The sequence below is a fragment of the Pteropus medius genome, unplaced genomic scaffold, assembly GCF_902729225.1.
Source record: "Pteropus medius unplaced genomic scaffold, Ma_sr-lr_union100, whole genome shotgun sequence".
Taxonomy (NCBI): Eukaryota; Metazoa; Chordata; class Mammalia; order Chiroptera; family Pteropodidae; genus Pteropus; species Pteropus medius.
Genome location: NW_024354875.1, coordinates 19,094,509 through 19,117,335, shown reverse-complemented (window position 1 = coordinate 19,117,335; position 22,827 = coordinate 19,094,509). Strand labels below are relative to the sequence as shown.

Here is a 22,827-nt window from a genome sequence, read left to right as displayed (position 1 = left end):
AATTCAGTATTATAAAATTTCAACAGTAGTTTCCAGAATGTCATCTATCTTTACATCCCTATCAAATAAGAATTTTAGCATTTATTAATGATATTGCCTAGATATATCCTTTTATTAGTTATTGCAAAAATGTGACTTTCTAGTTTAACCTTCTCTCCTGAATGTTTTAGAATTGATTTTTACATAAAAATCTTTATCAACAACTTGATGACTGTGAAAATTCATTGAAAACAGGTAGAATAAATGCTTGATATTTCCTCAAGGTCAATTTTCAAATAATAAGTCAGTGCCCTTGTAAATTCCTAAGGAGACCAATAATTGATGCTCTGTTTTGCCGTTCTATTTTTATTTTGTTTTAGAAACACATAGGTTTTATCATATTTTATGATTTCAGTTCATTGCAGCCATTATTCTTTTTGATGCTCAAGGTATCCTGTCAATGACAGTGGCTCCTGGCTCCTCTTTCTTTGATGGATTTCTTGCTTTTAGGTGCAACGGGATTTTTCGGGTTCATCTTTAGTGCCCTAGACTCTGAATCAGGCATTTGTCCAACGAGTCCTGGTTCCTTTCACTGGAATTTAGAGACGACAGAATGGACATTAGAGATGCTCTTGCTTCTAGGACTTTTCAGGGCACAGAACTAGAAAATATACAAATTTTAGAAAAACAATTAATCATGAATTTGTACTAATATTTAGAATTTGAATTACAGTTTTATCTAATGTGTAAAATTTTACTTGATTTTTAAAATATGTGTATCTTTTCTCTTTTTAACAATTTTGAATTCTAAATGATGGTAGCATAATTACATTGGTTTTATTTTATAATAATATGTATGTGTATAAAATAGTTTGTTTCAAAATACATCATATTGTTTCAAAATATAATTTTATCAATATTGTCATTAAAAATAAGCCTGCCCACTGAAAACAGCTTAAATTTGGTATGTTTTTCTTTTCAGACTTAAGAATATGTATTTCTACATTTTTGAGTCAAAGTCTTGAAATTGTTTTACCAGATCTGGTTATTCCACCAAATTACATACTGTTAGGTTCATTTTTGGTTTCTTTCCATATTAAGAGATTGCTTTGTTTTTGTTTGTTTGTTTGTTTGTTTTAATTTAACTTTAGTTTTTAATTTAAAAAAAGTATCTACATGATTCCAAAGGCAAAACTATAAACCAAATACTTTCAGTTTCCAGCTTCATCCTCTCTTCTCCATATTCTTTCCTTTCCACAGGGTAACCATTTTTATTACTTTTTAGATTATCCTTCCACATTTTCTTAAAAAAGAAAGATAGCATACAATACAAACTCTTCCTGAATCTATTAGGATTTAATCAGTGAAGCAAAGCTACTATGAATGATACAAAGGATTTATTGTAAGGAATTAGACATTACACAATCTGGAGAGCTGGTTAAATAATCTGCATAAGCCTGGTACCCCTGGATCTGGACCTGGGCTTAAAGTCAGCAGGACCAGCAATCAGGAGGGAATGATGCACATCAAGTAAGGAGAGCAGGGGTAAACTGGAACCTGTGAAGATGCACTGGAACCCATATCAGAGTCTTATATGAAGGTGCTTCAGCACCTTCAGGCCTCTGACTTTGATGATGTGGGTAACCTTCAAAAGAGCTGGAACACTTTGCCACATGACAAGTATCCAGAGAATTTGAAGGAAAAGATCCAGGGAAGTTGGAGAAGCTGCCTACTGAGTTGCAGCCCCATGTGGCTCCACCAAAATGTCATAAGCTGTATGAGCTGTCACTGTGCCTGACCTCATACTGAGCTGAGTATAAACCTAACAACTGATTCTGATCGGTCTTCAAATTCCATGCAAATTTTGCTTATGGTCACCCTAACCTAGAACTATGTATGGAATAGAATACTTGGAAACTTAGTTTCAACTAAGCTAAGTTGAAAAAATACAAAGTCACTACAGTCCATCCTTTGCCAACTTGTCATCCAAGATATATCCCTCTTTTAATCCTACTTAACTCCCCCAAAATGTAATAACAAACTTACGATTCCATCTTACATATTGCAACTATACCTCATGTAACCAAAAATTTACTACCCTGTCCCCAAAAGACAATACAAAGTCCTGTGATATTTATTTCTCTTCTTTCTGAAGCATCCTCCTCCTTCAGTATTCTATAACTTAGAATATGTTAGATATTCTACTTCCTTCCTACTGTGAACATGTTAGATGGAAGAAAATAGAAAGGAAGACAAAGACAACTTACAAATGTGTATATATACACACACATATATATTTCTATCAAAATAAAAAAGAAATATTCATGACTATCACTTTGTTTCATCAACCTGACAAAAGGCTGTAGCTAATATTTATAACTATCATCTTCTACTATACCCACCATATCCTCTTTGACCTTGGCAAGCACCTTAATGGATAATGGTTTCTTGCTTGGCAAGGTGAGATAAATCTTCATCCATGAAGGTCTGGGCCATTCGATTGTTATATAAATAATGCTGTAGTGAATAGCCTTGTTCATAAGTCACTCCTTTTTTATTTTTATTTTTTGTGTATCTTTAGGATAAAAAGCATGCATCTATAAATTTTCTATTTTTGCTTTTTTGATTCAGATACCGTTAGAAGAACAAAAGATTCTGTTCTTTCCTTAAGATGAGCCCATTTTATTCAAAGGTTCTTAGAGAAATGCATTTGTGGACTACAAATTAACATATATAATGCAAATCAAATAATTTCCATTTTTATATTTTAAAATTATAGTGCACATTACATAACAAAGAAGCAATTATTGAAGAGACAACTGTATGTATTAGAATTTTATTATGCAGTATCGTGTGGTCTGAACCTTGATGAGAAAGCAAGTTAATCCTTCCAGCTGCTTAAACGAATCCCCCAAAAGAAAGCTTTTAAAAAATATCATTGATGTGTTAAGTGCCAGTATGAAATTTTTATGATTACATGGGATAATGCAGAAAACAGTGACTCACATTGTTTTGAATCTATTTAAAAGCAAAATTAAATTTTGATCCAACTAAGTCTCTGGGGATTGCCTATAACATCACATTACATCTTCCTCTCTGAAAATGACATTTTCCCTATGATTCAAGTCAAAAACTGATTCAGCCTCAAATCTAAGTCTACACGTGCCAATTTCATTAAAATTTCATTGAAAAATACCATATTCTATAAGATGATTCAGGTATAAAAAACAAAACTAATAATTTTTATTGCTTTTGTTTTGACACTCAGTCACTCTAAGGTGTTAAGTAATCTAAGTTTACAATACCTGAACTAGAGAGTTCTTAAGCTAATATGAAAAAAAAAAAGAATAAAAATATTTCTGAATCTGATGAAATCCAAAAATCACGACAGTAAAATATATGGAGTACTGAAAATATGGGAGTTCAGGAGTAGGAGACTGAGTGAGGCAGTCATAAAAGATCAGTGTGCGTGAAGTAAGGACATATTTTTTAGGAGTAGGATCAATAAGACATACAATAGGCATTGAATCAAATGTTGGTCTACCCAGATTTGATACTGCGTCAGTCTTTGATTGCACCAGAAATTTTTACTAAAAGAAAATTATAGATAAATTTGGAAAAAGGTGACAGTGTTCTGTGTGGATTTTGCATCTTCCTCTTCCTACTTCTCTGGTCACGTTTTACCTTATCAGCCACCTCCTGTTCAAATATCTCTTCCCGTGCCTTCTCATTACACTACTCCCAGGTTTTCTTGCCAGTTTTCTAAGTTTCTTACTCTATAGCAGTGTTTTGAAAACTCTTTTGGCTGTTACTTATAGTAAGAAGTATATCTTACACTATGATCTAGACCATAATGTATATAACTGAAAAAAATAAAAGTTTTAAGAAACATTATTTTCCCTTATCGCATTCAATGTATGTTGATATTTTGCATCTTATCCAACCTTAACTACTCCATTCTACATCACTGTAAAAAAGAATACTGGTTTTCACTCACTAGATTAATATTATACCTAATATTTCACAATGACTTAAAACATCTATTGAACATTAGTGATTTCCAAATCTAGAACTGCAATCTAAATTTCATTCTAGAAGACTAGACATGTACAATTAGGTGTCTTTTTCTAGATGTCTTATATGTCTCAAAAATCTTAATTTATCTACGATTAAAACTATTATCTCCTATATTGTTCAGTTGTGAATAGAACCAATATCCACTCAGTTATTAAAAGCAGAAAATTGAGAGTTGTGCTAAATGAAGGAAAGAAAAGACATCATTAATCAATATTTTTTGACTGCAAGTGGCAGAAATCACAGCATAAAGTGATTTAGACAATAAGGATATTTATTGGCTCATTAAAGGTTAGTTTAGTCCTGTCTTACTCTTAAGAATGAGGATCTTTCTTAGAGACCCACAGAAAAACTCACCTATCATCTCATTGGCCTGAATTGTATCACATGTCCATTTTTAAACCAACCACTATTTTTAGGAAAGTGTCAGATGTTGATTGGCATAGGCTTACATTAGTAAAATAACCCTTTTGCAAAGGTAAATAGGATAACCTATTATGATTATGCATTGAAGTTGCCCTATGTGACCAATTTTTCCTAAAGAATATGAACTATAAACCAGAGGAATGGCTGTCTAAAGGAAAAGTGTAGTTCTGGAAGGAAGAAAGAATGGGAAACAGCTTACAGTTAGGTAACTAATGCCATTTTCACATGGTAAATGTGCCCTATCTCTTCTCTCATGCCATAGCAACTGTATTTCATCTATCACTTTCCTGGTACATGGTTATACAGCCTTCCAATCACTCCGAACTGAGCACTCCGTGAAGACACTTTTAATTCATCAGAGTTACCAGCCTGTGTTGAAATTTACTTGTTATTCCTGCCCCAGATTCTTCTTTCTACTTTATCCACATGACCTATTAAGTCATACAATTTCTTTTCTGATATAACTCACGAATTATTCCTAAAGTCATAGCTCTATTTTGAGGTCTAATCCTTTTAAGCCCAACCTATTGAAAAAGTCTCAAGCTCTCAAATTTATCCTTCCTTCTGTTTTTAAAGAGGTATTTCTAAAATGCAAATATAACCATATCACTAGTATAATTCTAATTCTTTAATGATTCCTCATTGCCTATGGGAAAAGAAAGTTCCAAATCCTTATCCAGCATGGAAAACTGTTCATGATCTGGGCTTATTTATTCCTTATTCTTGATTACTCCCAAAGGAGCCCTATACTCCTGTCATAACAAACCTCATACAGTTCCTTAATTGCACAATCATGATTCCTATCTTTATGCATTGTATATCTTGCTTCCTATGCTAGGAAAGTTCTCCCTCCTTACTTTCTCCCTAGGGCCATAGTATATGTTCTATCTTGCTGTAACACCTTAATAAACCTAATTTTGTTTGACAATGGATGTGTTTCTAATAATCTTTGAGCACTATGCTTTATCAGGGTAGAGCAATGCTTTATGGCACAGATGTATAGAAAATTAGAATACCATCTACAAGGTACACTGGACAAAGTGGAAGTTTGCTTGGACACTTTGGCAGCAAAAGGTATCACCTGTCTTTTAAAGATTGAGGAATATCAAAATTTCAGCCTACATTTAACCCAACATCTAATTCAAGAGTTCTAGTAGGAGATTTAGGGTACATAAAGACAGGATAGAAAAAGATTACTTTTGGCAACAACCCAGAATATAAACTCCCACCAAGCATATCAAAGCCTTACTCAGAAAACTCTATCTTAATCAGAACCCCCACACTATTATCAAATGCGTGACTTTAAAGGGAAGATATTTCATCCTGTTTCACTTGCCAAACCTTCACCTTTTGATGTATTTCTTTGATCCACAGAGATGAGTGGGGCAGGGTGAAAAAAGGTGAAGGGATGAAGAAGTACAAATAGAATTCTTAAAGAAACAAAGAGGGGGAGAGAGAGAGAGAGGGAAGGAGGGAGTGCACTGAAAGGAACAGCTCTCTTCATCTTACCAGGATTCCAGGGAGATTTCTCCACTGCAATAATATTATGGTGTTTCTTATTTTGACCTCACTGGCCTTCTATTTATTAGTAGAACTCTATGTGGAAATTGAAACCACCTAAGATGAGAGTCTGGTGAAGTGAAAAGATAGAAATCTGAAAGTAATACCACCTACCTCTTAAGCCTTCTTATGGGAAGTTCTGATTGTTGATCATCAGTATTTGTATAAAGAGGGTGGGGAGTAAGGGAGGGTATTACAGAGAAAAAGTGTGAATATTCAATAATATCTATGTTTTTTAGAAGAAAAAAGGAGTGTGGAGTGAGAGAGGCAAAAAATGGACAAGACAGGCAAAAAGTGAAGATGACTAAAGTTTCTCCATGACTTCCTTTACACTCTTGTTTTTGTGAATCAGCTTTAAAGAAGGAGGTAAACCCAAGTGTTATGAATTGAATTGTGTCTCTCCAAAAAGATACGTTGAAATTCTAACCTCCAGTACCTCTATGTGTGACCTTACTTGAAGTAAGTTCTTTCTAAGCGTAAACAAATTAAATGAGGTCAAGAGTGTAAGCCCTAATCCAATATGACTGATTTTTAAAAGAAGGGCAATTTTGAATGTAGAGACAAACACATACAGAGAGAAGATAATTTGAAAAGACAAAGAGAGAAGTGGTCATATGACTATAGTGATGCATCTGTACAAATCAAAGAAAACCAAGGATTGCCAGCAAACACCAGAAGCTGGAAGAGGCAAAGAAAGACTCTCCCCTTTAGCAATCACAGGGAGCATGGCCCTGCTATCACCTTGATTTCAGATTTCTAGCCTTCAGAAATGTGAAAGAATAAATTTCTGTTGGTTAAGCCACCCAGATTTTGGTGCTTTGTTATAACAGCTCTAGGAAATTAACACCCAGAGAAAGTATCATGAAGGGAGTTTGAAATAAAATGGTAGCCTTGGAAAATAGCAAGCTAGATCAACTCTAGGAAATCTTCATATCAAGCAACATTGTTCTTCCCACTCTTGCTCTGCTCATCAAAAATGTGAAATAGAACTGACCAGATAGAGGAAAGAATTAGTGATATCAAAGACAGAAATCTGGAAATGACACAGAAAGAAGAGAGAGACTTGAGAGTGAAAAAAAAAATTAACTTTACAACTGTCTGACACCATCAGAAAAAGCAATATAAGAATAATAGGTATACTGGAAAGAGAAGAGAGGGAGAAGGAACAGAGAGCCTATTCAAACAAATAGTTGATGAGAATTTCCCAAACCTATGAAGAGAACTGGATTTTTAAATCCAAGAAGCAAAAAGAATTCCTAACTATCTCAACCCAAAAAGACCTTCTCCAAGAAACGTTATATTAAAATTGTCAAAAATTAATGACAAAGAAAGAATTTTTAAGATAGCCAGAGAAAAGAAGATGGTAACCTATAAAGGAAAATCCATTAGATTATCATCGGACTTTTCAGCACAAACTTTGCAAGCTAGGAGATAATGGAACCAAATATCCAAACTACTGAAAGAAAGAAATTTCCAGCCAAGAATAATATATCCAGCAAAGCTCTCCTTTAGAAATGAAGGATAAATAAAGACATTTTCAGACATACAAATGCTGAGGAAATTTTCCACCACAAGGCCATCATTACAGGAAATACTGAAGGCGGTCATTCCACCTGAAACAAAAAGACAAAAAAAAAAAAAATACATAACTATGTGTAAGATGACCAACAGGCAGAGAGAAGCAGAAAAGAGCAACTCGTAGTGAGAACAGGATATTATAAGCTGAAATATTTCATAATGGTTAAAGGTAAGAAAAAAAACACTTTAAAAAGAGCAGATAACAGCTACTGCTACTTAGAAAGGAACATAAGCATACAGCATATGAAAATAGACAACAAAAATAAAAAAGGGGAGGAAGTAAAGATCCAAATCAGCAAAAGGGAATGTAGATGAGGCATTCACAGAAGACTAAGGTTTACTGTATTGATAACCTTCTTTTACATAAACTTAATGGCAACCACGCACCAAAAAAAAATCCAGAACTGAGACATGAAACAAGTGGGAACAGAGGGAAAAATAAAAAACAAACAAACAAAAAAACCCCACCAAATTAAAATAGGACAGAAACACAAGGACGAAGATACAATGGAGACACTGAGCTACCATAAAACAAAGATAAAATGGCTATAGAAAAACTTCATGTTTCAATAATAACCCTAAATATTAATGGACTAATCTTACCAATAAAAAGGCACAAAGTAGCAGATTGAATCAAAAAACAAACCCCAACCATAGGCTGCCTTCAAGAGATACATCTCAGCTGCAAGGACAAATATAGACTCAAAGTGAAAAGAGAAAACAATACTCCAAGAAAATGGCATCCAGAAAAAAGAGGGTGTAGCTGTACTTGTATCTGATTAAATAAAGTTCAAGATTAAAAAGGTAACAAGAGACAATAATGGATACTTCATAGTGATAAAGGGGACCACACATCAAGAAGACATAACATTTATCAATATTTATGCTCTCAATCAGGGAGCACCAAAATATTTAAAGCAACTACTAATAGAATTAAAAGAGGAAACAAAAAAAATATGCTAGGGGACCTAAATACCACACTGTCAGCTATGGACAGATAATCTAAAAAAAATCAATAAAGAAATATCATCCTTAAATGGCACATTAAACCAATTGGACATAATCACCATTTACAGAGCATTTCATCCCAAAACATCAGATTATACATTATTCTCTAGTGCACATGGAATAGTCTCAAGGATAGACCATATGTTGGTACACAAAACTAGCCTCTACAAATTTAAGAAGATTGAAATCATACCAAGAATATTCTCTAACCGTAATCTTTGAAACTGGAGATCAACTGTAAAATAAAAGCAGGAAGAACCACAAATACATAGAGATTAAATAATAAGCTACTAAAGAATGACTAGGTCATAGATAAAATAAAAGGAGAGATCAAGAGATACATAGAAATAAATGAAAATAAAAAAAACAACAAATCAAAACTTTTGGGACACAGCAAAAGCAGTAATAAGAGGAGAGTTCATTTTATTACAGGCCTATCTCAAGAAACATAAAAGATCTCAAATAAAAAACTTAACATCACATCTTAAAACCTATAAAAAGAAGAACAAAGTCAGCAGAAGGAAGGAAATAATAAAAACTAAAGCAGAAGTAAATGGAATTGAGAACAAAAAGACAATAGAAAACATTAATGCAACAAAGAGCTGGTTCTTTGAGATTCATAAAACTGAGAAACCTCTGGCTAGACTCTCTAAGCTAAAAAGAGAAAGGACACCAATAAACAAAATAAAAAATGAAAGAGATGTCGCCACAAATATCACTGAAATACAAAGGATCATAGAAGAATACTGTAAAAATTATATGCCATCAAATTTAATAACCTAGAAGAAATGGACAAGTTCTTGGAAATATACAACCTTCCTAGGCTGAATGATGAAGAAATATAAAGTCTAAATAGACCAATTAACAGTATGGAAATTGAATCAATCATTAAAAACCTCCCCAAAAGAAAAAGTCCAGGATCAGATGGCTTCTCCAGTGTATTCTACTAAACATGCAAAGAAGTTTTAATACCTATTTTTCATAAACTTTTCTCAAAAATTGAAGAAGAGAGCTATACTTACTAATCCTTTTTATGAGGCCAACATTACCCTAATGCCAAATCCTGGTAAAGATAACATACAAAAAAACTATAGATAAATATCTCTCATGAACACTGATGCAAAAATCCTAAATATAACACTAGTAAATCAAATACAACACATTAAAAACATTATGCACCATGATCAAGTGACCTTCATCCCAGGGGTACAGGGATGGTTTAACATATGCAAATTGGTCAATATGATACACCACATAATCAAAATGAACGATAAAAATCATATAATCATGTAAAGCATATCAATAAAAGCAGAAAAAGCATTTGACAAAATACAACATCTGTTTATGATTAAAACGCTTAATAAAGTGGATATAGAAGGAAAGCACCTCAAGATAATAAAGGCTATATATGACAAACCCTCAGCTAACATCATACTTAATGAAAAAAAAATCTTCTCTCTAAGATCAGGAACAAGACAAGGCTGTCTGCTATCACCACTATTATTCAGTATAGTATTGGAAGTTCTAGCTAGAGCAATCAGGTAAGAGAAAGAAATAAAGGTATTAAAAAGGGAATGAGGAAGTCAAATTGTCATGTTTTGCAGATGACATGATTCTCTACATAGTAAACCCTAAAGACTCCATTTAAAAACTATTAGAAATATTAAACGAATACAGTAAAGTTTCAGAATACAAAATCAATGAACAAAAATCTATAATGTTCCTATACACTAACAATGAGTTTTCAGAAAAAAATGGAAAAAAATATTTTTTTTTTGCAATTGCAACAAAAAGAATAAAACACCTAGGGATAAACCTAACTGAGCATGTGAAGGACCTATACACTGAAAACTACAAGACATCACTAAAAAAATGGAAGAAGGCACAAGGAAATGGAAAGATTATCCATGTTCACGGATTGGAAAAACTAACATAGTTAAAATGATTTTATTATCTAAAGCATTTAATGCAATCCTCATCAAAATCCCAACAGCATTATTAAGAGAACTAGAACAGAAATTCATCAGATTTGTATGGAAGTATGAAAGACTGCAAATAGCCAAAGTAATCCCGAGGAAAATGAACAAGGCCAGAGGTATCACTCTGCCCGACATCAGTTTATACTACAAAGTGTCAGCAAGCAAAACAGCATGGGAGAAAAACAGATACACAGACCAATGGAACAGAATTGAGAGCCCAGAATTAAACCCCCATATAATGAGCAAATGATATTTGACAAAGGAGCCAAAAACATACAATGGAGAAAGAAAATCCTCTTCAATAAACAGTGTTGGGAAAATTAGAAAGCCTCATGGAAAAGAATGAAACTAGACTGCTATCACCATATAACAAAATTAAATCAAAATGAATCAAAGACCTGAATATAAGACCTGAAACAATAAATTGCATGGAATAAAACATAGGTACTAAATTTGGAGACCTTAGATTTAGAGAGGATTTTATGAATTTGGTCTCAAAAGCAAGGAAAGTAAAAGGAAAAATAAATCAATGGGACTATGTCAAACTAAGAAACTTCGGCACAGCAAAAGAAACCAACAAGGCAAAGAGGCAACCACCTGAATGGAGGAAGACTATATTTGCAAACAACGCCTCTGATAAGAACCTAATTTCCAAAATATACAAAGTACTCATACAACTCAACACTAAAACCCAAACAATCCAACTTAAAAATGGGCAAAGGATCTGAACAGACACTTCTCTCAAGAACCCATACAAATGGCCAACAGACATATAAAAAGATGCTCAACTTCACTAGCTAGAAAGGAAATGCCAATCAAAACCACAGTAAGATACCATCTCACAACTGTCAGAATGACTGTAATCAACAAGACAAATAACAAATGTCGGAGAGATTGTGGGAAAAAGGCACATGCATACATTACTGGTGGGAATGTAAATTTTACAGCCACTATGGAAAACAGTATGGAGGTTCCTTAAAAAATTAAGAATAGAATTACCATATGACCCAGCAATCTCTCTTCTGGGTGTTTGTCTAAAATACCTGAAAACATTTATCTGCAAAGATATATGCACCCCAATGTTTATAGCAGCATTATTCATAGTGGCTAAGACATGGAAACAACCACAAAGTGTCCATTGATAGATGATTGGATAAAGAAGCTGTGGTACATATATTCAGTGGAATATTACTCATCCATAAGAAATCCAATGGAATATTACTCATCCATAAGCATGATAATCTCAAGATTCATCCATGTTGTCATCCATTTGTGACAACATGGATGAATCTTGAGATTATCATGCTAAGTGAAATCAGTGAGGCAAAATAAGTTGAGAACCGTATGATTTCACTCATATGTGGGATATGAAACTAAAAGCAACAAACAAAGACAACAAACAAACAGAGACACGAAGACACAGACAGACAAAGGATTAGTGGTTACCAAAGGGAAGGGTAGGAATTGAGAGTAGATAGGAATCTGGGGAGTCAAATATTTGGTGGCAGAAGGAGATTTAACTTTGGATGAACACATAATGCAATATACATTTAACATAGTATTGAAATGTACACTTGAAATCTATTTGACTTAATTAACCAAAGTCACTTCAATAATTTCAATTTTAAAAAATTGTGTTAAAAAAAGTAAATTCAATCATTGCTCTGATAAAATAATGTCCCTTTTCAGTCATCGCTACAACATATTTCTAGCTGTGTTCTAAAGTTTTATAACTTTAAAAATGTTTTTAACTTACTGTACATTTGGAGAACTTATTTTGTGGGAAGTAAAACTATAATGGCTTTCTTAGCCAAGGTCGTCCTTTTACAGCTGTTCAAGGTTTTGGTTATGAAGAGGTAGAATTATAGTGTATAATTACTAAACCTCAGATGTTATTTAATAAGCACATTTTTACACTTCAAGTCATTACATTTGAAAAGTAGCTAATATAGTTTATATTTTTTCTTTATAAAAATTTTAAAAATAACCTCTATTGAGAGGAATTATCTTGTTTTTTACTAAAGGCTCACTTGCTTTTTACTAAAATAAAACAGTGAATATTTAAAAAAAAAAAAGAAGCCTCAATCATTTAGCTTAAACACTAAGTACACATTAGTGGTGTATAAGCATTTCACTTGGGTATATAATACGGTCTGTTGTATATGCTCTTTTTCATTGGTGTGTTGGAATTAAGAGTAATGAGAAGAAACTAATTTTTGTTGTGAACCCTCTTAACTCATGTACAATTAGATGCTTTGCATAGATTACAATTTTACAAGAAATATATAAAGTGTATTTTATCATTTACATTTTACAAATAATAAAACAGGCTCAGCTAGGTTATATAACTGATTAGCCAGAGCAATCTTATTTACATGTGTCTAAAACCCAACCTGAATCATTTTAAGCAAGAAATAAAGTTACTGCTGCATTAACTAAACAAAAGAAAAGATAAAGATGAAACTGAAGTTAGTAATACCTGTAGGAACCTAAACTTTGATTATGTTTTTCATCATTTCCTACTCTGTCTTTGTGACTTCTTTCAAATCATTTCTTCATGAGACTAAAACATAGGCTCTTTTCTTTAATTGATCCTGAGAAGAAATGAGAATATTTCCCACTAGTTCCAAATACAACACTTATAAAAAAAGAAATCTAACTGGGCTAGCCACATATCCATCTCTGGAGTGATCACTATGGTCAGAGGCAAAGCTTTTCATAACTGGCTCATCCTGGGATCCTGTGTGAATTCTTGAGGTCTGGGTTTGTGACCTCTCATCAGAAGGAGGCGGGGATGGGTGGTTGAAGTTGGCCTGTGAAAGTAATAGCTTTAAGATACTTTCCCAATGGAAGAGCTATCAATTGGCTCATGATCGATCAGCTGCAATGCTGTGTTGTTGTTGTTTTTTAATACATCATATTATTGTAAAATACATTTGCTATAATTACGGAAGTTTTTGGTTAAAATTGAATCAAACTATGTTTTGAAGGAACATCACATATACAGTTGACCCTTGAACAACTTGGGAATTAGGGACACTGTACTAATTTTCCCATGCTGTCAAAATCCACATATAACTTTTATTCCCCCAAAACTTAATTACTGAAAGACTACTGTTGTTGACTGGAAGCCTTACTGATAACATAAACAGCCAATTAATACATGTTGTGTATGTTATAGATGTTGTATATTGTATTCTTACTATAATGTAAGCTGGAGAAAAGAAAATTTTAATAAAAAAGTAAGAAAATCATAAGGAAGAGAAAATAAATTTATAGCATTATAGATATTTATGGAAAAAAAATCCATGTGTAAGTGGTCCCATACAGTTCAAGCCTGTGTTGTTCAAGGGTCAACTGTATTATCTTTTGACTATGAAGCTTTGATCTAGAAGAGAGACTTCTTATTTTGGAGTAATTTTTGAAATGTAATTATATTAGGCAGGAAGTCATAAAATAAGTCAATGCCATAGTAAGTGTGTAAGCCTTTCTATCTGTCTTCACTTTAATATGCAAGCAGCAATCTTGTCAGAGAGCATTAGTCAGAAGCTAGGTTTACCTAATTGCATGTTGGTTGAAGAGCTTTAATTTGAAAATCATTTCCTAACTATATACTTTAACCATGAAATTTTAGCATATAAGCACAAGAATTCATGTTAATATACCCTACTTGTTTTCACTGCACTCAGGTTAGCTGACAATCTTTATTAAGCTATGCAAGTTATTTTAATTAAGGCAATATTTATTCAGAGAATTTTATAATAATTTTAATTAAAAAAAAAATACTTGCACTTTTCTTTTCAATTTCTTTCCCCTTAACCCTACTTTCCATCTTCTCAGTTCTTGACAAATTTCCAGAGAGTGTTAAAAGGACATCATCTTCCTGATTCTGTATTTGGTTGACATGTAAGCAGAGGGAGCAGGTTGGAATAGAAGAGGTAAATTGGATTGAAACATTCTTCCTGAGTGAAGAATAAAGAATAAGATAGCACTTCTGTTATCTTTACCCTCTGCTACCATACCCTTTTTGACATTTACAACTTTTTAAGTCAATTTAACTGTTAAAAATACAAATAAATGGTTGCTTCCCCCTTCCTTTAAATTTTAGATATTGACATTAGATATCTAGTCATGTATTGAAGTGTGTAATGTTTAATCAGAACACAACTAAGCAAATGCTCTCACACTGCATTTTCATCACTTATTTATACATAAAGTGTTTTTATACTGAGCCTCCTAGCAAATTAAGAGTACTACAAATCAATCATTTTTATCCTTATAAGAGAATCCAGCACTTGAGCAAAACCCAACAGGATCTTCAAAAGCACAAAAACTACCTGTTTGAAAATATTTCTGACAGTTTTTTTTTTCTATAAATAGTTTAAAAATAAAAGATAATTAGAAAATATGCTACTATGTCATTGTGGGGGAAATATTGATTTCAATATTCGATCCTTAATAATAATATACAATCCTTGATAATAACATTTTTTACATTCAATACCATAGACAACTTCAATTATTAGTCAGAAGTAATTTACATAATGTCTCATGTATAGGCATATGTACATTAATTTCAACTTTGATGCTAAACATATCTTTTGAAAAATAAAGCAGCAAGAACTCTAATTGCATTGGAAGTCTTTTAAAAATATTCATCTGTAAAATTCAGAATTTAGGATTTGTTAGAGTTTATCATAGATTGCGTTTTACGTTTCAATGTGGTAGCTGCTGAGGGATGGCCAAAGGTATTTGCCTTCTGGGCTTAGTTTTGCAAATCTATGGTACTACTTTTTAGAGAAGCTGATCTGAAGAACTTACATAAAGTTTCTAAATTTTGGAATGTATCTGCCTCGGGGTGCTCTAGTTTAAATCCTACTCCACTGACCATGGGCCCACAGGGATAAACACAGGGCTTTGTCTGCTTATGGTACAAAACAGAAGTCAATTTCCATACGGGGGTGGGAGGTGGAGGGGAATAGGGAAAGATAAATGCAAAGTTTCTGGACATTTTTCATCCATCAAAAGCATCCTTTGTGCTGGCTATTATTCTAGATAGTGGAATCAACAGTGAACGTGCATTTATGTGTTTTATATTTTGTTCAAGAAGCACTTTAATTGAACCATAGCCAAGCCTCCAAAGTGCCCTTCTAGTTATGCCCTAGGTGGATGCATTGTCTGATAAGGACCAGGAGGCTTGCCAACTGGTATTTGCCCACATGAGATGGCAACATAAGCCACCTGGCTTTAAAGTATATACTCTTCCCACTACACTCTAATTATAGAATTGAAAGGTCAGAATCTATTTCAAGGTAAATAAAATTGACCTGAGTGGTTGTCTAAACAAGAATAGCTCTTCTGCTGCTTGATGTATCAAAAGAGATTTCTGTCAGGTGCAAGCAACTGTCATTAGGTTTTCAGTGTCTGCCCCCTGTAGTGCAGCAAACAAGAATCTGTACTTCCACCTCTTGCCAAAAGAGATATAGTGGTTAGAGTCTCCTGTGTCTGTCCAGGGCAGATGGAAGAGAAGAGAATATCAAAGTGTAGAGCTGATAGCACTTCAGATTTGAGAAATATAAGAGGGAGAAGCCCCTCTACATACCCAGCTCCAAAGACTTACGCACGTAAATGGTGATTCTAATAAAGGACACAGCATGGAGAACTTATTTTGAGTATTTTTTTAAATTTGGAATTTATACATTTATACTATGCAGTTTCTTTAAAGATAGCAACCTTAGGAATGTGTAAGTAGCATGTATGTAGTTTTCAGAAATAAACTCTAGAGAGAAATTACAAAAAATTTGTACAAATAAAGTTAGTCTGTGATAGCAAACGTTATTTAATGATTCAGGGGGTTGATCACATCTTCAGTGCCTTGTCATTCTAACGTTCCATTATCCCATCACAAAATACCATGCTTCTATTAGAGGAAAAATGTCCATCTGGGTCATATCAAATTTAATTATGGTAATACTCATATAATTATGAAGTTGTCTCAAGTTCTAAATACATCCATTCCCATAAAAATTAATACTTTCGCAATGAAGAAAGACAATGTAATCTTTTTAGTAGGAGGACATTTCAAAAGGAAAGAGGAAGATAAAATGCATTAACACAAAAAGAACAAGAAAAATCTTAACATCCTTCTCTCTCTGCCTCCCCCTCACCCCATACATGGAATACAGTACACAGTAGAGGGGAGGAAAAATGGAATTTCATTTTACACTCAAAAAATATTTATTGGATGCCTAGTATGTGCCAGGCATTGTTCTAGATATATCACAATGAAATCACGAGCCCTGCTTTTTGGTATTTTATACACAAGTGGTGGTTGCTTGGTAGGAGTGGAGGGTGGAAAGAGGCAATAAGTAAGTAAGCAAGCATTAAAAACAATAAGTGAGTAACTCTGATAATACATTAGCAGGTGATAAATGCTATGGAACAAAAAAATGAAGTCTGGTATGGGTTGTTATATCTCGAGGAGATATAAAAGGTAGGATTGAGTATTTAAAATGGTGGATTGAGAATTCCACTGAGAATGTACATTGTGATCAAGGTGAAAGAGTAGATATCTAGGAACAAGTATCCCAGGCAGATGACTTAAACCAAGAGCATGCCTGGCTTGTTCAAAGAAATGTCAAGGGGAATGACTGGGATAAAATGAATAAGAGAAAACATTGTAGAGAAGGAGGTCAGAGTGTTAACAGGTATTCGATCACGTAGGACTTTTGTAAAGACATACAAAACAGGAAGCCATTGGTGAGTTTTGAGCAGAGGAGACACATGTCTAGATTACATTTCATAGCATCATTCTGGTTCTCTGTTGAGAATAGACTGTGGAGGAGGCAAGAATGCAACCAATTAAAATGTTATATCAGTAATTCAGATGATGACTTAGGTCAGAATAGTAACAATAGAGGTGTTAAGAAGTGGTGGAATTCAGGAAATAGTGTGAAGGTGGAATCAATATGATTTTCTAATGGAGAAAGAGGTGTCAAAGACACCAAGATTTTTGGACTGAGCAATTGGTAGAATGGAGTTGCCATAAATTGAAATTAAAAAAAAAAAAAAACTTTTAAAATTGAAAAGACTTGTAGAGTAAGGTAAGGAGTTCAATCTTGGACATAGTAAGTTAGAAAGGTCTATTAGTCATCCAAATGGAGACATCAAGTAGGCAGGTGAACTTCTGAGAGTTATGACCTGAGGAGAGACATTTGGTAGTGGGCAGCATGCAAGTGGCATGAAAATCCATGCCTCTGGGATGAAATCATCCAAGGAATGAGTACAAATAGAGAAGATGACCAACAATTGCACCTTGGAACACTGCCATGTGAAGAGATGGGAGAAAGGAGAAAAATGAAAAAGGGAACTGAAAATTAATTGACCAATGAAGTAGAAGGAAATCATATTTAAAAAGAAGGTGGTGATGTGCTGAGTCAAATGTATCTAATTCTGACAATGGAAACCAGAGTGTGTGAGAAAAATGAATTCATCACTCACATTATTCCATATAATTAGAGGAAGAATTTGGAAGTGCCTTTATATATGCAACTTAACTCCATGTCATCTTTTAAAAGCCCAAAAGTTGCAAATGCACACAGAGAAATCAAATTGAAAGTTCAGGAGCAGAAAGTACCGGTGACATTAATCTCTGTGAAGGCTATTTTCAATTCTGACCTCAATTGTTTAGACAGTGTTGATCTCTTAGACTCTGCCTTACATAAGTTATCATGTGGTAGATGAAGCATGCTTGCTGCCCTAAGTTCACATGCCTCATTAATAGAGAAAACTGTGCTTGGTTATCTAAGTTTTCACTCCAAAGAAATTTGTCAGAAGACATTCAGTAAACTCTATATCTGCCAATTCTTTATGCAAGAAGAAGCCAAGATTGCTAATTAATATTCTCTGTCATGTGGGAAAAAAAATCGTTATTTCAGAGAAGAGTAAGTTAGCAGAGAGGCCACCGAATGCCTCAGCAACTGAGAAGGAGGCAGGAGAGTACAATTGTTCAGCAAGGGAGTTCACATTTTGTTTCTACCAGGTGCCAAAGTAAATCAAGACCGGGCAAGTTATAGGTTTACCAAGACCAGAGGTCTGTGAAGCTGGTTTATTAGATTAAGATGGTTAGTATTTGAAATATAAGGCTGTGCTCCTGGATAAGAGTAGCACACAGCAGAAAGATGGTAGGTGCAATGTGGAATGAGTCCCACTTGGTTACAGAAAGCCAAGAAAAAACACTTTTTGGTTGTAAGACATAAAATCTAGACAATGTCATTTACTCTTACTGACAGTTACAGAAAAATTCTGGGAAAACAAATGAAATATTCATGATGCTTGCAAAGCACTGAGCTTCTGAGTGATAGAATAGACTGTTTTAGGCGAGTTTTATTCTGATTGAAATAATGAAAATAGATAATATTAGGATCCTCTCTCCCTTATTTCCTCTTCTTTTCTTTCCTCTTTCTTTTAACTTAGTAAGCAAAATAATCTTTTATTTTTTCCCCTGATTCTGCGTCTGGATAGGACTGCAGTGTTAATCCTGGGGAATCACTGCTCTGTGGAATGGACAGCCTCCTCCACCTGCCTGCTCTAACCTGACAGATAATCTTCCAAGATCCCAGCACCAGAATCGAGGAATTGGGTATGATTCACAGTATTCTGAAAAATATTTTTCATCATTTAATATGAAACATTTAACTTTTCCGTTTTGTCATTTTTATAAAACAGAAAAAGGAAAAATTAATAAAATTATTTTAGAATAAAATAAATTAAATGATAAATTCTTTAAAATCATGCTCATTTTAATGTTTCTGTTTTATATTTTTTTGTATTGAAATTGCACTGGGATCACAATATTTTCTTACTGCTAAGCGATAACTATAGGCACTTAATTATTTATTCAAATAATCTATAAAATGGAACATAAGTATAAAATATTGAAATTATTTATCTATTTGAAATGCTAATATTTTTTAAAAGACAACATATAGCAAAGAAAAACTAAATTGATATATTTTAATTCTACAAAAATGTATAAATATTTAAATTTGTAGCAAAAGAACATATACCATTTAGTAATGATTACAATATTTAAAATGTGTAAATCATTATGCACAACCTAGTTTTATAAATGTTAAATAACTGTGCCAAGCATATATTTAAAACATTTTTTAAATTATTTCCCTTTAGCTGTGGTTACACTGACCAAAAAAAAAAAAAGCTCCAAAAAAAAAATCACATAATTGTCAAATCTTTTTTTTCCACTTGTGCTATTTTTAGCTGAAAGTACAACTGAAACCAAGCAGCAGCTTACGTTTATTTTTACACCAAATTAAATACATGATGAAAATCTCATTTTTAACCATTATAGATAAAGCCTTAGTCATCTAATTTCTTATCTTCATTCTAACTCATTAATAACAGAATATTAAGTGATTTGTTCTCCCTAACTAACAATAAAAACAAAAGGAAAACTTCATATAATGATGACATAACTATCATACAAGTGGTCTTTATTTTAAAAGATAGTTAACAAAAAAGCTGTCCTGCATCATAATATTTTAAGGGGGGGGGGTTTAAAACAAATACAATGAAAATTGCCTTTAGAATTTATTGAACAATATAAAACAAAAATTGGACACAAATTTACACAAACTGTTTAAAACACATTGCTGGTGTTCATTCAACACCTTAAATTCGTACAATAGCTTATACTAATAGCAATTTCAACATGGTGCAGTCACACCAGATGTGTTCATGTGCTGTACAGAAGAGTGACTGATTTTATCTATTCCATATTTTGACAAATTGGGGAAAAAATAGTAACAAATGGTGAGTAGTAGCTAAATCCTAAAACACAAGCTGCCTTAAGACTTAATTGAATTGTTGCTGCCCAACTGAATTGGAAATTTTTTCAAGATTTGCAGTTATCAGCTATGCATAAAGACAGCTTGTGGGTGATGACACATTTTTCAACATCTTATATTTCTTAAGTTCTTCATATTTGTTAAGTTAGTATACTTCATAACTTAAGAACGCATACATGTTTTGCCTCTTCTGAGAGTAGACGTAGCATCCATAAATGAGATACAAGTGAAATGAGTGTGATCAGATAAGGTCATCACTACTCAAGTGGTGAAATCGGTGTAGTAGGTAGCCATTATTCTGAGGTTTATTGAACCAATTCATACTATGCTCTTAACCTCCCACCAGAAAATAAAATAAAATAAAATCAATCGTTCCTGTTTTAACCTTATAGTTATTTTTTTCTCATTACTTTCTTTTTCCATTTTACTTATTAGGCTGTTTCTAAGTACCATGGTGATGTCAAATCTGCGGGTTGTGTTTCTAGAGTCTGCAGAGCTCCACTGGGAAGCTTAGAAGTCTCTGCCGATTATTCTGCAGTCTTTGAAGCCAAATAACCTAGAACCTACCCAGAGTTCATAGTAATAAATGGTCTAATTCTCTGTGCAAGCTGTAGGCCAATTTTACTTTTCACTTGAATATAATCATAAGGAAAATGGAAGTGAGGGTAGAATATGATCCGTTAGTTAGTTAGAGGTTTTGCTTCCCTGAAACCCAGTTTGCCCAATAAACCTGGGATGTTGTGGAATTCGGCTGTTTCCTTTATTTTTGCTGCAGGCCTTCATTTATTGCATATGGTAGTATGTTAAAGAACTAAACTTATTTAGGTATGAAAGGTAGTGAGAAGTTAGATTTCTATAGTTAGTATCTCTAAAAAAGATAATATTTCTGAAGAAGATAAGTTAATATTTTTAAAGTAGCAATGTACTCGTCATGAAATATTTAATAAAGAAATTTTTTTCTCATGATCGTGCCTTTTCTATTATTTTGAGTGCTTTTTAATTGAAGACAGTATTATGTTATATTGACAATGATGAATCCTGGCAAATCTGCTTATAGCTATACAATCTTTGGGCAAGCCACATTATATATCTAGGTCTCAGTCTTATTATCTAATAAACAGAGAAACTAAGAATAGATCATTTGAAAAGTTTTTTTTTAAGTTCTGACAATTGTATTTTGTTCATAGACTTGCACTTAAAAGTAAATTTAGTAACAGCTCCTATGAAACCATGAAAATACATATGATTTTTAAGAAAATGATACATGTCTCCCCTCTAAAAGTAAAAATCTGATTTATGCCCTCGGATTGCCATTAAACACAACAAAAACATAAAATTATTTTTATCTTAATGAAGCAACTTATATAATATAGCAGCATGTTTATAAAATGTCATTTCCAAAAGGCAGGATATTCTATCATAAAGAACAAAATATAGCCCATACTTTAATCTGAAGAATATTAAGAAGAAAATTATCATTTGGAGACATTTATGCAAATCCTATCTAAATATATTACGAGACTTTATTTTAAAATTTAAAATACTGTGCAAAAAAAGATATGATACAGTAGCACTTAACTTTAACACACATTTTTTTCAGTTCATTAATTCAAGAAATATTTGAAAAAATACTATGTGCCAAGAATTCTACTTGATACTAGAAATACCACAGTGAGAAACCTGACAAATTCGTGGCCTTTATGGGGCTTACATTCTAGGCTGTGTGATAGTAATGTTAGGGGTGTAGAAGTGGAAGGGTAGACAGAAAATAAAAAAGCAAATTTATAGTTTGTCAGAGCATATATAGGGGATAGGGAGGGCAGGAGAGAGAAGGATTTGCCTTTACTGATGAGATAATATTTGAATAAAGTTCCTAAAGAAAGTGAGTGAGAGAGCTCTGTAGGGCAAAAGGAACAACACACTAAGAAACTTGCTTGCCAGCCAGAGTAAAATAAGTAAGGGGCAGAATGGTAAGAAATGTACTAAAAAACTTATGTGCTTATGTGTGTGTGTGTGTGTGTGCGCGCACGTGTGTGTTTGCATGTGTGTCAGTGCACGCACAAAGAGAGAAGTGTCATTCATGAAGGATCTTAAAGACTACTGCCAGAAGTTTGGTTGGAGAGACATGAGAAATCATTGGAGAGTTGTGAGTACTTCTGACACAATCTAATATATACTTAAGAGAATCATTATGGCTGTTGTATTGAGAAAAGGCTATTTAGAGGCAATGGTTAGGAAATTAGGGAACAACATTATGAGCATATTGCAATTAAAAAGGTTAGAAGTAGTGACATATATTAAACGTGGTAAGTTGGTTTCTGGTTACATTGCAAATATAGAATCAAAAGAATTTCTGA

At 33.3% G+C, this 22,827-nt stretch overlaps 1 protein-coding gene across 1 annotated transcript in view; it reads right to left on the bottom strand.

Moving 5' to 3' along the window:
* Positions 1–602: 602 nt before the first annotated feature.
* GALNT13 (polypeptide N-acetylgalactosaminyltransferase 13) overlaps positions 603–22,827 on the bottom strand; it is a 451,827-nt gene continuing 429,602 nt past the window's right edge. The window contains exon 14 of the mRNA XM_039855967.1: positions 603–640. The gene's annotated coding sequence lies outside the window, so the exon portion shown is untranslated. The remainder of the gene's footprint in view (positions 641–22,827) is intronic.